Source organism: Mustelus asterias, chromosome 21, assembly GCF_964213995.1.
Source record: "Mustelus asterias chromosome 21, sMusAst1.hap1.1, whole genome shotgun sequence".
In the NCBI taxonomy this organism is placed as follows: Eukaryota; Metazoa; Chordata; class Chondrichthyes; order Carcharhiniformes; family Triakidae; genus Mustelus; species Mustelus asterias.
The window spans coordinates 71,639,845-71,658,511 of record NC_135821.1 but is presented as its reverse complement, the minus strand read 5'-3'; the positions used below and the strand labels follow the sequence as shown (position 1 = coordinate 71,658,511).

At 45.2% G+C, this 18,667-nt stretch overlaps 1 pseudogene; it reads left to right on the top strand.

Moving 5' to 3' along the window:
• Window positions 1-4,818: 4,818 nt before the first annotated feature.
• On the top strand, window positions 4,819-5,039 carry LOC144509535 (U2 spliceosomal RNA; annotated as a pseudogene).
• Window positions 5,040-18,667: the final 13,628 nt, after the last annotated feature.

Genomic DNA, 18,667 nt, shown 5'->3' with positions numbered 1-18,667 from the left:
TATTGAGGCACTGAGGGAGTATTGAGGTACTGAGGGAGTATTGAGGCACTGAGGGAGTATTGAGGTACTGAGGGAGTATTGAGGCACTGAGGGAGTATTGAGGCACTGAGGGAGTATTGAGGCACTGAGGGAGTCTTGAGGTACTGAGAGAGTATTGAGGCACTGAGGGAGTATTGAGGTACTGAAGGAGTATTGAGGTACTGAGGGAGTATTGAGGCACTGAGGGAGTATTGAGGTACTGAGGGAGTATTGAGGCACTGAGGGAGTATTGAGGGACTGAGGGAGTATTGAGGCACTGAGGGAGTATTGAGGTACTGGGGGAGTATTGAGGCACTGAGGGAGTATTGAGGTACTGAGGGAGTATTGAGGTACGGAGGGAGTATTGAGGCACTGAGGGAGTATTGAGGCACTGAGGGAGTATTGAGGTACTGAGGGAGTATTGAGGCACTGAGAGAGTATTGAGGTACTGAGGGAGTATTGAGGCACTGAGGGAGTATTGAGGTACTGAGGGAGTATTGAGGTACTGAGGGAGTATTGAGGTACTGAGGGAGTATTGAGGCACTGAGGGAGTATTGAGGTACTGAGGGAGTATTGAGGCACTGAGGGAGTATTGAGGTACGGAGGGAGTATTGAGGTACTGAGGGAGTATTGAGGTACTGAGGGAGTATTGAGGCACTGAGGGAGTATTGAGGTACTGAGGGAGTATTGAGGTACGGAGGGAGTATTGAGGCACTGAGGGTGTATTGAGAGACTGAAGCCTGTCTGCCCTCTTGGGTGAACATAAATGATTCCATGTCAAAGAAGTGAAAGGTGGGGGGTGATTCTCGGGACACCCGGGTTTCCGCACATCTCCAAGCCTAAGATTTTTGACCTAATCAGCTCTGCACCGGAAATCAGCGTGGAGCTGATTACAATATGGAAATCTCCATTTGTGTCTGATTAGCGGGTCCGGGAATGTATTCTCTGAGCCTGCTAGCATCACCCCCCCCCCTCCCACTAACCACACCCTCCCATCCCACTAACCACACCCTCCCATCCCCAATCAGGGTGGTTCACTCCAGCGGGGTTTACTCCTGCTCCCCACTGGAGAGAAGAGAGGCCATTGAGGCCCCCTGGGGAGGTTGGGGGTAAGGGGGAGTGCCCCTTGGGCAGTGACAGCCTGGCACCCTGGCACTGTCCACCGGGCACTTTGGCACTTCCCACATGCATTGTGCCATGCCAAGGGGGTGGGGGGGAGCCTACTTGGACAGGGCTGATTGGGTAGCGAATGGTGGTGGGCGCACCCACTGCCACTCTGCACTGGGATTGGTGGGGGAGGAAGAGAAGAGGGCGATCAGGGTTGGCCATCAGGGGGAGGAGGGTCAGGGCTGCCGGGCGGGCAGGATTGTCGGGAGGGGTGATCGGGGCTGGAGGGGGGAGAGAGGGAACATCAGGACTGGTCATCAGGATTTGGGGGAGTCAGGACTGTCCGGGAGGGGGGACACAGGGGCTGACCCTCAGAGGTTTGGGATGCCAGCAATCAGGGGGTGGGATGGTTGGCAGGCCAGTGTTGGGGGATTGCAGGGCTGGCCAGCGATCGGGAGGCCAGCAATGGGGGGGCTGCTGCACATGTGCCAATCTCCACTCTGACAGATTGGCATGGTGCCAACCTGTGCCAAGGGGCAGTGTCAGGGGGAAATGCCTGGCCTGTTTCTAACCATGCCCCTCTCCCCTGAGGGCTACACTTACCTTTGCACCCATAGGAGGGTCCCCACAACAGGTTCACATCCAGGTGAACTTGTTGTAAACTGCGCCGACGTACGGTGAGGGGTCAATATCTGGCGAGGGAGGTGGATTTGTTACATAACAATCAATTCAAAAACATGTGAGGCGGGTTCAAGCCTAGACTGGGCATGAACCTGGTGATGTTGCCGGGGAGGGGTGGGGAAGATCTGAAATCACAAACTCGCTGGTGAGAACTTCCGGATTGTGAGCCCCCAGTGGCATTCCCATGGACAGCGAACGTGGGCTCATGGTCGCCCTTCTCCACCCCCTCCACCCCCCCCCCCCCCCCCCCCCGCCCGCCTCCCCACCACCACCATTTCAAACAGCACTTTTTGGCTGTCTGGTGCTTGAGGATATCCTGAGGTTGTCAAAGGCGCTATACAAACACAAGTTTCTTTCTTCCTCTTTCTTTTATCACCTTTCAGCTTCTCTTTTTCATTCTGTCTTTCTCCTCACCGGTGATGGTCTCTTTTGTTCGCACTTACTGGTCTGGCCTACACGTGACTCCATCCCTGCGCTATGTAACTGACTCCTAATATCCCTGAATCCACTAAATTATCAAACTATTCTATTGTTCAAGAGGCAGTGCAACCTGTTCCGGGCAATGAGGGCTGGGAATACTTGCAGTCATCATCTGATTCAAATGGAAAAAAAGCATGTTATTTTTGGTTGGCTTAGCACGAACAAATGTTGAATATATCCTCTGAACCCTAACTGGCCTCCTGTCTGCTTCCAGCATTTGAAATTCAGGTTTACCAATTTAATGGATCTTTTGCTTTGCCTCCAGAGTAGGAATTGTACATGGAGATGGTGGCCTGCCCCTCTCCCTTCCCCCCACCCCACTAACCCCCCTCCCCCACCCAACCCATTTGAGCTGAAAGGTCAGGGGTGAACCCCGTCGCCGCTTGGTCAGGTCACCGTCCGGCCGTTAATTGGCTTGAAGTGGAACATCCAGCCCTACCCCGGGAGGACATCCTGCCTCTGAGAGCTGTGTGTGCAACCGAATGGCCGACATCTCTCTTTTCCCAGCTGCACCACCGGAGGGGGGAGTGGCCACTGCTGGGATTGCAGGTATTGCCCGAATAAATAAACCCTGATGGTGCTGGGACCTGTAGGTGAGCCTGGTGTTTTGCTTGGGCTGAGCTGACGGGCCTGGAATGTCAGCCTGGGGGGGTGCGACTTGAACCCACAGCCTCCTGACTCAGGGGCAAGGCCAGAAATAACTGAGCCACAGCCGGCACACCGTCAAAGGAGGTCAGTGAAGGCAATTAAAAATAATAATTTACAATAAATTAAACATAACTTCACCCTTATCTTCAATGCCTACCAAATGTTTTTTGAATCCATTGCGGATCCTTTCATTTATAAAGATTCTAATGTTCTTTTTACGCGCACCATGCTATTAATTTTGTCGTCTGTTTTCCTTAGTGTTTTTTTCATCTGTTTTGCATCTGTGCAGGTGCAGCAGGTGACAGGCACGAGAGAGAATCTGTTACGCAGACCCTGTCTCATGTGGTGCTGAGTCAGGTTATGATGGAGGTGATTTATAGCTGGACCTTCTCTGGGTTGCTCAGGTCCGAAGCTGAGTTGAAACAATGCCCAGCCCACTCGTGGCAAGGCCACAGCCATTACTATTATTTGACATCAAAGTCTTGAAGAAAAATGCAGGCATGTTTTCCTGCTCCTTCCACAGAGCAGGCGTTGATTTGGCAGGTCGCTTACATTCGATCCTGGTGGTTGGGTTATGTGGGTCGGTCTTGAAGAGGCTTTTGAAAATGAGGGGAGATGTTTCAGGCCAAGCACCTTCCATCAGAACCGATGTTCCAATTATTTATTGTTAAGTAATCTGGGGAATTTACCTGACACTTTGTAAACTCGGGCAAGATGATTGCAAAGATAGCAGAGTGATTTGGTGGAGAATTTATTATTGGAGAACCTGGACATTTACAGTAAACTTTGTGTTATCCAGCACTCTCCCAACCGGAATTCTCCGCTAACCAAATTTCTGACGTTCCCCTAATATGTATCATCACTTTACCAACTGGAAACAATTCTGAAGTTACCCAGAACTTGAGCCTATATACTGTAGTATTGAATAATTTTATTTAAGTTTTAATTTCATTGGTAAATGGAACTCTCCTTTAATCAGCACTTTTGATTCACTACCCATGCCAGATATTAAAGATTGGACTTTATTTGCCTCGATGCTAATGATCCTTTTTTAACTACAAAATGACAACTAGACCCCTAAAACCGAGCAGGGGTTTATTCTGCACAAACTATTGAGACAGGAAACACCATATTAACATAAAATGTTCTTTATATGTTAACTGAAAATTCAAGCTGAAGATGACTGGATTGTCTATTGAATGCTGTCCCCTCACCTCTCAGACTGTGGTTCAAATTTAAATGTGGAGATGCCGGTGTTGGACTGGGGTAAGCACAGTAAGAAGTCTCACAACACCAGGTTAAAGCCCAACAGGTTTATTTGGCAGCACTAGCTTTCGGAGTCTCGCTCCTTCATCAGGTAAGTGAGGACTTGTGTTCACAAACAGGGCATATAAAGACACAAACTCAATTTACAAGATAATGGTTGGAATGCGAGTGTAGAAACTTGATGTCTGTGTCGATATGCGCGATCTTCTTGGAGATCCTCTTCACGTGGAGCTCGCATTCCAACCATTATCTTGTAAATTGAGTTTGTGTCTATATATGGCCTGTTTGTGAACACAGCTCTTCGCTCACCTGATGAAGGAGCCTGAGACTCTGAAAGCTTGTGCTGCCAAATAAACCTGTTGGACTTTAACCTGGTGTTGTGAGACTACTTACTGTTCAAATTTAGCACAGAGCAGGAGGATGAAACTGCCTCTCATTGCGAGTTCTGGAAAGCCTCAACCTAATTGCCGGTAGCATGAGTCCACTTAACACTGCCAAAATCTCAGGATGAATTGGCACTGGAATGGGATTGGGAATTGAATTGGGATCGGGAATTGAATTGGGATTGGGAATTGAATTGGGATCGGGAATTGAATTGGGATCGGGAATTGAATTGGGATCGCTTCTCGGCCTTTTGGCTAAGATCAAGTGTCAAAGCAAGCTCGAGGTCAGGTGCGATGCCTTTTCTTGTCAGCTTGAATCCAGTAAGTCTCTTTAATGGGGACCATGAATTGGATCCAATTTGAATTTAGTTTTTGGAACAAGTAAGGAGATAGGTTCGGGTTTGCCCACTCCACTCTGGGCCTTGACTTTGTAACTTTAAGAATGGAGTAAAAGTTTTAAAAATAGTCTCACTCAGAGCGGCTGCATGAATGGTACCTGTGCAAAGTAAGAAGGAGGTCAGATAAGGACAGAGGGTGGTGTTCTTGAACCTGTGATCAGCACATATTAGGACAGGGTTAGAGTGCTTCGCTCTGCTTCCAACTCCTGCTGTAGTGAAGCTGATGTCAAAGGTGTAGAAATTATGCATTTTTGATTATATTTTGTAAGTTTCATTTTCCATGTTGCGACATCGGGGAAATTCACATTTATTTAATATTCCTAATTGTAGGTCTGAATTATGTAAAATTCCCTTGTTCCAAAAATGTACAAAACCAGTTTCATCAAATACCTTTCAATGATTTCCAGCAATGCCAAGAGCAACAAATTAAAGGCATCACTGAAGTGGTGGTTTTATTAGTGGAGTGAATATTGTTCAAGGTTAAACTTGTTTGGTGACAATAAGGAACATTGTGAGTTAACAATACTGATTAACTGGTAAAGCTTTCAGGCAAATAAAGTGTTTTTTCTCTTTCTACACTATCAGACAATTCATCCTGAAGATTTAGATTCTGCAATCACTTTGAAGAAGCACCTGTTCTTAAAAAAACTGCAACTATTGGGAAAACAGGAATAAGAATTTTCCCTCTCTCTTAGAATCATAGAATCCTACAGTGCAGGATCGAGTCTGTGCCAACCACAATCCCACCCAGGCCCTATCCCCATAACCCCACGCATTTACCCTAGCTAATCGCCCTGACACTAGGGGGCAATTTAGCATGGCCAATCCACCTAACCAGCAAATCTTTGGACTGTGGGTGGAAGCCGGAGAACCCAGAGGAAACCCACGCAGACACAGGGAGAATGTGCAAACTCCACACCAACAGTGACCCAAGCCGGGAATCAAACCCGGGCCCCTGGTGCTGCGAGGCAGCAATGCTGACCACTGTGCCGCCATGCCGTCCATGCCCTAAGACAGCGTTGACATCGATGGACCTTCCATGGTACTCTTGTTCTGGAGGTGTGGATCATCTTTGCTGGTGATAAATTTGTCGAGTTTGTGAGGCTGTTTAAAAAGATCATTCTTTGTCTACTTTGATCTCTTTTACCATTGATCTTTCCCATCAGCCTCAGGCTTTCGGTTAGCCATGAACACAAATCCCATAATGGCCACTAAACTTCAGGAGCGGTTGCGAACGGGATTTGCGGCAGCGAAATCTGTTCCCATCTCTCTGCTGGTGAGGTGATCCGGTTCATCCCCAGAAAGGGCGTGAACCTCATTTCCATACATTATAATAGATTACCATATTATTGAAAGGCTTGACACCGTAACGTCCAACAACAACAATCGCTCCCCACCATACCCCCAGTGGCATGACATTACGCCCACCTGTATCACTACTGGTTTTTAAAAGCAAAAACCAGTCACAATCCCCACGCCAGGGGTGCAGCTGTGCCTGTAGGCACTGGGGATTGAGGGACATAGCCAGGTATGACCCCCTGGCATCCTGACAGTGTCTTCTGGTACTGCAGGAGTACTGCCAAGGGGGCATTGTCAAGGGAGCAATGGAGTGGGGCAATGTCAGGGCACACATGCAGGGGACTCTGGCAGAGGGGTTACCTTCCTCCATTACAGGGGGTTCCTCTTCTGTGTGTGGGGGTGTTCTCCTTCTCTGCCAGAGGGTCCCAATATCCGTGGGGGGAGGTCCCAATGTCCGTGGGGGAACCCTTTAGAAATGGCACCCCAATCTCAGAATCCCAAGGTTGCTGGCTTGTTTAGGCCCCGCCCCTCCAGCTGGCTGCGTGATCCTTGCAGGCTCCCTGAAATTGCACAGAGAACTGTTAAATTAGGCAAGGTAAGGCTGCCGATGAGTTTCACACAGCTTTACTCACCTAATCCAACACTCTGCGCAATTTTTGGAAAATCGCACCCATGATTTCTTATTCCGTGCCCAAGAAATATAACATAGGAATGTGCAGTGGTGGCTGGAGAGAGGAAAGGCAGGTTATTGATTTGGATGCTAACCGCTGACTGAAAATTTGAAGCTGGATGATAATTACAAGAGGGAATGAAAGGGCAGAGAACAGCAGGTGGAAACCAAGACACAGGAATGCTGAACCTGCTACAGAAAGGGTAGTTCATAGAGCGAATGGTTAGAATGCATATCTCCTGGAAAAACTGGAAGAAAGTAAAAAGTGGCAAACGATACAAAAAAATCACCTCAGTCGGGCAACTTAAAAGACAAAAAGTAACCATCACGCCTCACAAGGGCCAGCCACAAAATGCTGGAAAGGAGAAAAGACAGGTTTCCTGTGAGGACTCTGCTCTGACAATTTAACCACTTCTGAAATATCAACCTCCTTCTCCTCTTCCCAGATTCTGTTAAACCCATCATGCCAGTATCAGGGAGGCGATGGTCTAGTGGTATTATCACTAGACTATTAATCCAGAAACTCAGCTAACATTCTGGGGACCTGCGTTCGAATCCCCCACATGGTGGAATTTGAACTCAATTTAAAAAAATATTTGGAATTAAGTCTCCACTGATGACTGTGAAATGATTGTCAGTAAAACTAATGTGAAGGAAATCTGCTGTCCTTACCTGGTCTGACCTACATGTGACTCCAGAGCCACAGCAAAGTGGTTGACTCTCAACTGCTCTCCAAGGGCAACTAGGAATGGGCAATAAATGCTGGCCAGAAAGCGACGCCCATGTCCCATGAATGAATATAAAAAAAGGAAACCAGTAACAGAACCCAAATAGCATGACAATAGTTATAGGAACCACACCCCAGGCAGTGGGCATCAGGATTGGCTTCTCCAATGGACACTCCAGATATGGGGTGCTGTTTGCAGGGAGTTTTGATCCGGACATTGCAGGTTCAGAGTCCCTATTCCCAGCACCTTTGCTTCTCAGACAACGTGGCAGGTGACTAAAGTCTGGGATTGTTAAGCTGGTGTTGACAACTGAAAGTGCCCCGTAAAAGGATGAATTCAAAATTGTATTGCATTTAGTTGGAACAGTTTGGAATATAACATTTGGAGTGAGAAATCAGGAGGAGGGAGGAAGGAGGGTTGAAGTGGTTAGAGGTCAGAGTAGCACTCCCGGACAGAATAGAAATGCCTGACAAAGCTATTGCGAGCAAATCACTTCAGGTAGGAGAGAAGTCATTCATTTCAATCACCGCGTGATTTTTTTTCAGATGTGTCCAGCAACTTTTTTAATTTAATAAATAGTTATATAAATCACTGCTCAGCCCTAGTTACACACTTCAGGATATTAATCAGCCTGTGCTTTTCAAACTAAGCTTAATCTGGAATCTTCAAAAGGAGAGTATAAAATAGGATAATCGGATTAAAATAAGATCAACCAGCAGTTGTTCACAGAATCCTACAGTGCAGAAGGAGGCCATTCGGCCCAACGAGTCTGCACCAACCACAATCCCACCCAGACCCTATCCCCATAATCCAAGACATTTACCCTAGCTAGTCCCCCTGACACTAAGGGGCAATTTTAGCATGGCCAATCCACCTAACTCACACATTTTTGGAGTGTGGAAAGAAACCGGAGCACCCGGCGGAAACCCACGCAGACATGGGGAGAACGTGCAAACTCCACACAGACGGTCACCCAAGCCAGGAATCGAACCCAGGTTTCTGGTGCTGTGAGGCAGCAGTGCTAACCACTGTGCCACCATGCTGCCTTTGTTGAGGAAAGAATAATTTTTTAAAAATACAACTAAGAAACAATTACAGCCAAAGTTCTAACATTTGAATTTCGAATGATTTTGTTATTTTCTACTCCAAAAACAGTTAAAATATATATAATATATATTTCTATATATCATGCTTTGTTGATTATTTACTGGTTTACTTACTATTCTGGATCTATTTTTGTGGCATTTCATGACTAAAATATGGTTCTCAAATTTCTTTGCTAGTCAAGTCCTGTGAAGATGTTTGGTTGGACATGTTGAAATAGTCTACAAAATAATTATTTCTTCATTATCCTATTCTACCTAGAATCCAGGCCAAAATGGAAACCATCTTAAGGGCATAGGAAGTGAGTCTTTGCTTTGTGAGAATAGCCTGAAACAAAAATGTCTCGAGTTAAAAATGGAAACAAGCCCAAAAATGGTCACATGGTACCCCTGCAAAAGACAGCAATTTCCGGAACTTTCGATTTACTTAGTGGTTAAAACCTAGACTGGGGGTTTTGAACTTTTTCAAGGACCCTATGTTAATATTATAATGGTCTCTGGCACCCACTATAAATATTGACATATGTTGTGGATCCAACCAGGAATCAGGCTATTTTGGATCTGGTAATATATAATGAGACAGGTTTAATAAACAATCTCAGAGTAAAAGATTCCCTAGGAAATAGTGATCATAACATGTGTTATGAACCCCACAGATGTTCAATGCAAGGGCGTCCCAGAAGGAAAACTTGGAACACAGGATCTTAATTTTTTTTGATTTGGAAGAAATGTGAGAAAAGAGATGAAACCCAGTAAGGAATGGAGTCAGTATTGTTTTAAATTATTCAAATAATAAAATGCTTATTAAAATTTATAAAACATTCAAGAAAGACAAAAGAAAAGAACAACTTTTACAATTAACTACCATAACAATTACTCAGACAGTATACTTGAATTAATCCCCCCCCCCCCCCTCACACCTATAATCTAAATCTACCTACTGTCCTAAACTCTGAGAATGCACTTTCCCCAAAACAGCATCCCATAGGTTTTAACACTATGCGCCAAATCCAGCAAATAATTACTAACCAGGACTTGTGGCTTTCTTTTGGACCTTTCTTCTAGTTTAGAGTACAATTTATGGGGTCTGACACAGACAGACTTCTTCTGCTTTCTTTTCTGCACAACAGCTTGATTTTGTTTTGAGAGAACGCAGCTTTGCAACTAGCTGTGGCTCCGATCTAGGTCCCTAGACTTCTTTTTTAAAGTTTATTTATTCGTCACAAATAAGACTTACATTAACACTACAATGAAGATACAGTGAAATTCCCCTAGTCGCCACAGTCCGGGTCAATGCACCTAACCAGCACTTCTTTCAGAATGTGGGAGGAAACCAGAGCAAACCCACGCAGACACGGGGAGAACGTGCAAACTCCACACAGACAGTGACCCATGCCAGGAATCGAACCCGGGTCCCTGACGCTGTGAGGCAGCAGTGCTAACCACTGCTCTATCGTGCCGCCCTGTTTTGCTTAGCAAAGTATTGATTTCACCCAACTATTAATCTAATCTCACTAATCCTCAGAGCAGCTAAATCCCTATCAGTTTATTTTTTGCCCAATTCTTTACCTTCCATATTCCAACTTCCGAGTACATGGTGAATTTAGCATTCAGTTTGAGAGTGAACAACTTGGGTCAGAAGCAAATGTGTTAAACTTAAAGAAGAGTAATTAAAAAGGACTGAGGGCAGAGTCAGGAATGGAACGGGAAAGGAGTTTAGCAGAAAAGATGGTTGATCAACAATGGCAGACATTTATGAAAATTGTTCAAGACTCACAACAAAGATATATCCTAATGAGGAAGAAGGATTCTAGGAAGGAGATAAATCAACCATAGTTAACCAAGGAAGTTAAGGATAGTATGAAAGTGAAAGCAAAAATACATACAGTGTGGGAAAGATTAGTGATAAGCCAGAGGATTGGGAAAGTTTTAAAAACTAACAAAAGATGACCAAAAAATATTAAAGAGGGAGCAGATAAGCTATGAGGGTAAACTAGCAAGTAATATAAAAATGAACAATAAGAGCTTCTAGAAAGAAAAGAAAAAGTGTGGCCAAAGTGGAAAGAGGCTTCTTAGAGAACGACTCTGGGGATATAATAATAGGGAACCAGGAAATTAAAAAGGAGTTAAATAAATACTTCAGCCAGTTTTCACAGCAGAAGACACCAATAGCATTCCAAAAATACTAAATAATCAGGGGACAAAAGGGGAGGAGGAAATAAAAACAATAACTATTACTAGAGGCAAACTACTAAGGAAGCTAATGGGGTTAAAGGTTGATAAGTCCCCTGGGCCTAATGGGTTGCATCCAAGGATATTAAAGGAAATAGGTACAGAGATAATGGATGCACTGGTAATCGTCCAAGAATCCTTAAATTCTGGAAAAGTCCCAGAGGATTGGAAAACTGCCAATGTAACACCCTAATTCAAAAAGGGAGGGAGACAAAAAACAGGTAACTATAGGCCAGTTAGCTTAACATCTGTCATTGGGAGGATGTTAGAGTCCATTATAAAAGATGTAATAGCAGAACATTTAAAAATATAAAATATAATCAAGCAGAGTCAGCATGGCTTCATGAAGGGGAAATGCCTCACAAATCTATTAGAATCATTTGAGCTGATAACGAGTAGGATAGATAAAGGGAACCAGTAGATGTAATATACTTGGATTTCCAAAAAGCATTCACAAAAGGCTACTTAAGAAGATAAGAGCCCATGGTGTTCAGGATAGTAAATTAGCCTGGATAGAGGGTTGATTAACTAATAGAAGGCAGAGGGTTGGGATGGGATGCCATTTTCAGGATGGCAACTTGTAACTAGTGGAGTGCCACAGGGATTAGTGCAGGGGCCACAATTATTTACAATATATTATAATGATTTGGATGAGGGAAGTGAATGTACTATTGCCAAGTTTGTGGGTGACACAAAAATAGCTGGGAAGGCAAGCGGTGAGGATGACACAAGGAGTCTACAGAGAGATACAGACAGGTTAAGTGAATGGGCAAAACCTGGCTGATAGAATATAATATAGGAAAATATGAAGTCATGCACTTTGATAGGAAGAATGCAGGAGTTGAACATTATTTAATTGGAGAAAGACTGCAGAAAGCTGCAGCACAGTGGGATTTGAGGGTCCTCGTGCATAAATCACAAAAAGCTAGCATGCAAGTTCAGCGGTTAATAGGAAGACAAATGGAATGTTGGCTTTTATTTCAAAGGGAATGGAGTATAAAAACAGGGAAGTCTTGTTAAACTATACAAGGCACTAGTTAGACCACACCTGGAATACTGTGAACAGTGACAATAATATATCAAATCACAGCAAATCAGTTTTGGTCTCCTTATCTAAAGAAATATATATTGGCATTGGAGGCAGTCCAAAGAATGTTCACCAGGTTGATCCCGGGTATGGAGAGATTTTCTTATGTGGAGGGATTGAGTAAGTTGGGTCTGTATTAATTGGAATTTCAAAGAGTGAAAGGTGATCTTATTGAGACATGTAGGATACTCAGAGGGTTTGACAGGATAGACGCAGAGATGTTTTTCCTCAAGAGTAAGGGGGTCAACCATTTAAGATGGAGATGAGGAGGAATTTCTTCTCTCAGAGGGTAGTAAATCTGTGGAATTCTTTACTGCAGAGGGCTGTAGGTCATTAAGTATATGCAAGGCTGAGACAGGCAGATCTTTAATCAGTAAGGGAATCAAGGATTATGGAGATAAGATGGGAAAGTGGTGTTGAGGATTATCATAGCAGATCAGTCATGGTTGCATTGAATGATGGAATAGACTCAATGGGCTGAATGGCCTACTTCTGATGCGACATCAAACTGTGATAGAGCATCGAGAGGAGCGGGGAGAGATCAGGGGTACACAGAGTCCAGATCACACAACTCCATCCATCGCTTATCCACGTTCTCTTGACTACAGCACCCCCCCCCCATAAGGGTGCACCTATGATGCATGGGGGGCTGGGTGTCCATGGGGGGAATCTAAGATCTCATATTTACTGCTGTTAGATCTGGGAACTCTTTAACAACCACACCTCAATCTCTGGAAGGCTGACATTGATGACAGGGAGGGCTTGACCTGGGTTCAGCATTTTTGTTTCAAAGTATTGGAAAATATGGCAGGAAAGTCGGCACTGCTGCTTTTCTTGCCTGAGCCAGCACTTTGAAAAAAGAATGGAAAATTCCGCCCCGTGTCTTTTGAATGAAGTATCCTATTGGTGAATGCAGATCCTGTTTTGTTATCAAATCCAGTGAAAGGACATGCGACAAATAACATTCAGCTCGATGCATGGCTGGCTGCCTTTCTGCTTTGGCCCTTTTAATATGATAAGTAAAACTCTTCATGTCACACTTAATATAGAGAATAATTGCGTTTATTAGGTGTCATATCAATAAATTTAGCAGCAATTTTCGTTTTAGTTGGCAATTTGGCTATTGTTATTTTTGCTCAAAGATTATTATTCTCCCTTTGTGAGCCTATTTTTTGGAATGCTATTGAAGCTATCAGATGTGCTAAGACATAGCTTGCTTGGTGAATAAAATATTAACTACCTAAATGCAATTAGTATAATAGATACATGAATAGAAGAATCAACTGCTCTGAGCGAAGGCTTTGTCCTCAGCGACACAGAACAGCTAGAAGAAACAGGTGCCATTACAATGGTAACCCACACAAGGTCGCCATGAGGTCGTCATGTCAGCAACTCACCAAGTCAGTTTCAACAGCACCTTCCCAACCTGCAAAGTCCACCACGTAGCGGGACAAGGGCAGCAGAAGCATAGAAACACCACCACCTGCGAGTTCCCCTCCGAGCCACACATCATCCTAATGGCACTGTGGCTGTCTGTACTCACACCAGATGGACTGCAATAGTTCAAGGAGGCAGCTCACAACCATCTTCTCAAGGGCAATTAGGAAATGCAATAAATTCTGGCCTTGAGACTCACATCCCATGAAAGAATAAAAGAATTGACAGAGTGACTCATTTCAATGCAAGTTGCATCATTACAGCACGGAAACAGGCCCTTGGACCCACTATATCTATGCCGACCACCGAATACCAATCTATACTAATCCCATTTACCAGCACTTGGTCTATAGCCAACTATGTCTTCGTGATTTAAGTATTCATCCAGATGATTGTTAAATGTTACAAGAGTGCCTGTCTCCACCACCCACTCAGGCAGCACGGAACTGATTTAAATCTTTAAATTGCTATTTACATTCAATTAGTGGGTCCAGGACTGAAATCTCTGGGCCTGATCGTGTCTGCCCCTCCCCCTGCCCCCTCCCCCTCCCCCCGCCAGGAGTGGTTCACTCCAGTGGGGTTTACTACTGCTTCCCACTAGCAGGGGGCACACGGCCCAACCCTGCTGGAGGAACGAAGGCCATGGAGGCCCCCCTCAGGAGGATGGGGGTTAAAGGGAGTGCCTCCTGGGCAATGCCAGCCTGGCCCCCTGGCACTGCCCAACAGACAAACTGGCAATGCCCCAGGGGCATCTTGGCACTGCCCACCAGGCAGTGGGGCAGTGCCAAGGAGGTGGGGCCTGAGGGGGCAGGGCCTATGGGGGCAATTGTTGGGGGTGGGGGGTTCCCGCTGCCACTCTGTGTTGGGATCAGTGGCAGAGGGCAGGAAAGGGATGATCGGGGCTGGCCATTCAGGTGGGGGGGCGGGGGGGGGGGGCGGGTGGTGGGCGCAGCTGCCGGGAGGGTTGGGGATGCCAGGGGGGAGTCAGGACTGCAGGAGGATGGAGGGATCGGGGAGATCGGAGCTGGCAAGATAGGGGGACATCGGGGCTTGTCCAGAGAGGTCTGGGAGGCCAGCGATTGGGGACTGACCCTCTGGTGGGTCGTAGGGCTGGCGCCAGGGATCGGGAGCCAGCAGTGTGGGGCCACTGTGCATGTGCTGATCTCAGCACTGACAGATTGGCGCATGCGCAGTGGCCCGCTGAGTGCAGCCGGTCTCTCCAGCGAGAATGGGCCCCGCCCCCGGATTTTCAGAGGGAATCCTGCTCAGTCTTTCCGCAGTGCTCAGAGTGTGGGAGATTCATTCTCAAAATCCCACTCAAAAAATCGATGGGAGTTAATCCAGTTTTCACGCAAATTCAGTATTTAGAAATTTTTTGAGGGAATCGCCCCTATTGTTTCTTGGGCGCTATACAGACAAACATACCGTTCAGAGAAAGGGAAAGGAGAGGGTGCAGAATGTAGTGTTATAGTCATAGCTAGGTTAGAGAAAGATCAACTTAATGTAAGGTAGATCCACTCAAAAGTCTGATGGCAGCAGGAAAGAAGCTGTTCTTGAGTCGGTTGGTGTGTGTGTCCGGGGTGCGTGGGGTCCTTAATTATGCTGGCTGCTTTTCCAAGGCAGCGGGAAGTGTTAATGGATGGGAGGCTGGTTTGCGTGATGGACTGGGCTTCATTCACGACCTTTTGTAGCTTTTTGTGGTCTTGGTCAGAGCAGGAGCCATACCAAGCTGTAGTACACCCACAAAGGATGCTTTCTATGGCGCATTTGTTAGAGTCATAGCTGACACGCCAAATTTCCTTAGTCTTCTGAGAAAGTAAAGCCATTGGTGAGCTTTCTTAACCATAGTGTCAGCATGGCGGGACCAGGACAGATTGTTGGTGATCTGGACACCTAGAAACCCGAAGCTCGCGAACATTTCCACTTTGTCTCCATTGATGTAGACGGGCATGTTCTTCACTACGCTTCCCGAAGTCAATGACTACCTCTTATTTTATTGACATTGAGGGACAGATTATTGTTGTCATACCAGTTCACCAGATTCTCTCTCTCTTCCCTGTACTCCATCTTATCATTATTTAAGATCTGACCCACTACAGTGGTGTCATCAGAAAAGTTGAAAATCGAGTTGGAGGGGAATTTGGCCACACGGCCATAGGTGTATAAGGAGTATAGTCGGGGGCTGAGAACACAGCCTTGGGGGGCACTGGTGTTGCAGTTAATCATGGAGGAGGAACAAAGAAAGCAAATGGAATTTTGGTTTTTATAGCTAAGGGAATAGAGTATAAAAGTATAGAAGTGTTGTTGCAACTGTACAAGGCACTGGTGAGATGGCACCTGGAGTATTGTGCACAGTTTTGGTCCCCTTATTTGAGGAAAGATGTAGTGGCATTGGAGGCAGTTCAGAGGAGATTCTCAATATTGATTCCAGAGATGAGGAGTTTGTCGTATGAAGAGAGATTGAGCAGTTTAGGCTGATAATATCTAGAGTTTAGAATAATGAGAGGAGATCTAATTGCCGTATATAAGAAGATAAAAGGTATTGACAAAGTAAAGGTAGAGCAGATGCTTCCTCTTGTGGGACAATCTAGAACATGAGGTCATAGATTTAGGATAAGGGGTGTAGATTAAAACAGAGATGAGGAGGAGGAAATTACTTCTCTCAGAGAGTGATGAATCTGTGGAATGCACTACCCCAGAGTGCGGTGGATACCGAGATATTGAGTAAATTTAAGGAGGAGATGGACAGATTTTTCACTAGTAACGGGGTTGAAGGGTTATAGAAAACAGGCAGGAGAGTGAAGTTGAAGATGAGACAAGGTCAGCCATGATCGTATTGAATGGCGGAGTAGGCTCGAGGGGCTGAATTGCCCATTCCCGCTCCTAGTTCTTGGCCAGAATTCTCTGACTGTTCACGTGAGCGAGATTCTCCAGTCCCACCGGCAGCCAATGGGTTTCGCAGCGGTTTGGAGTGACATCAGCGGGAAATCCCATTGACAGCGGCAGGACCAGAAAATCCCGCTGCTAGTGAACAACACGCAGCCTTCTATCATCGGGAAACACGCGGCTGGGAGGCTGGAGAATCCCACCCCCTTAGTGTTCTTATGTTCTTCGCTCACTTCTAAATATAAATCAAACTGTCATTCACTGTAATTCTACACTTCAAACCGTGCCTGATTTTGTAGAAATGCTTTGAGATAAAGGGAGAGTTTTAACTCCCGGCAAGAACTGCAGAGCAAAGCCTGGTCTTATCATCAGCCCACTGGAATCAAGAGGCAGCTCAATGTCTTATAGGGGCTGCATGGATTGTTTGCCCCCACAGTTTGCCCCCACCCCCAAGTTGTCCATTCTTTCAGACTGCTCTTACACATGTTGTATCCAATACTTATAAACAATGGCATAGGCTTGAGTGTAGATCATCAGCCCACTGTCTCAGTTGGACAACAATAAGACCGAATACCATTTTTAATTCTTTAGTTTTAGCTGTGCACTGTTAATTTCTGTAAAGGATTGAGTGAGGCGTCTTTAGTGAGTTAGTGCAATTATTATGTGTTAATCCATTTAAAATTAACCTATTTGTACATGGAACACCGCAATAACTTAATGCATTCTAGTATGAGGAAAACATGCTCATTTCATGAACAGAACAACTCCAGAAAAGTTGTTATAAACTGCTTAGCAACCCCAGCTGCCTTGAAATGATACCTGAGGCAATAACTAAAATGTGGCATCATATACAGAGAGCTGAAAAACCAAATGAAGGTGTGTCAGAACATGTTGTGTTGGACAGATGCCACAGGAAACGATTAACTCTACATCAAAAATATTTCTGAGTGGCTTACAACTAGTCACGAATCAAAGCGAGAAAGTGTTGCCTTCTACTGCCCCAGTGTCACAAATGGGCAATGCCTATAGACAGGGACCAGCATGTTACAATCATAGAATCATAGAATCCCTACAGTGCGGAAGGAGCTCAAATTCTTTCAGAGAACCTTTTGGTCCAGAGATGGCCAAAGCCTGCACCAACAACAATCCCACCCAGGCCCTATCCCCGTAATCCACGAGAAGGGTCAATTTAGCATGGCCAATCAACCTAACCCACACATCTCAATCTATTCAAAGAAGAACATTGAGTTCTTCCAATGTCCTGGCTAGCATTGTTCCCTCAAAAAAAACCTAGCAAAATCACATTACTTTGTTATTCATCTCATTGTTGCATACTTGATCTTGCCGTGCTGGAATTGTTTTTGTACTTGCGCACAGAAAGATGGTAATTGTACTGTTATATCTGGAGTTTCCTGACAGTCTATCATTGGTCCTTTCCTGGTTGTCACCTGCAGAAGTTGCCTCTTGGATCAGCTGCAGATTAGGGATTAGCTTCCACGTGTACATTGGTAACATCCAACACCCTTTCCCACCAGCTTTTGATCACTCCCCTTAATATCTCCTTCTTCAGCTGTAGGAGTTGAAGGTCCTAATTACACCTCTGTAGGGATTTAGACATCATACCAACATTTTTGTCGGGGAATCACTAATTTGGAATGCAAACTGATATTATTGGACAATAAGGATTGATATTTGCTATTTCATCAGTCGAGGCATGGCACGGTACGCAAGATCAACCCGTGTTGATCTGTCTTCCCATGGTTCCGGAGATTTCTGGGGGTCTTCTCTTGACTCATTCGAGATTTTAGCTTAGTCAACTTAATTCTAATATACATACAAACCCCCAACAAGTGTCCTGTGACAAATGCTAACCCTTGACAAGTACAAAGTCCTCAGTGGTGGACCCCTATCTTTATACCTTTTTTTCAGGTAGCTTTGCAACATTTATCCCGAGCATGTGGAACACAACTAACAACTTCTAACATTTGAAACTCTTGAGCAGTGGGGAGAGTGCTCCGAACTTCCCCACAACAACCAAATCTTCATTTGTACCTCTAATCAGAGGACCTCGAAACATTTAGTCCTCCGGCTATTCTTACGTCCTAGAAGAATCAGCATTGTAGCTTTGGCCTTTGTTTATTGTTAAGCTAGACTTGCTGAAGCCTGAGTGTGCCCTAGCTTTAACTCGACTCATTTTTGTTCTTAAAGCTGCATCATGGTATTTGCCGCTTAATAGATGTCGGG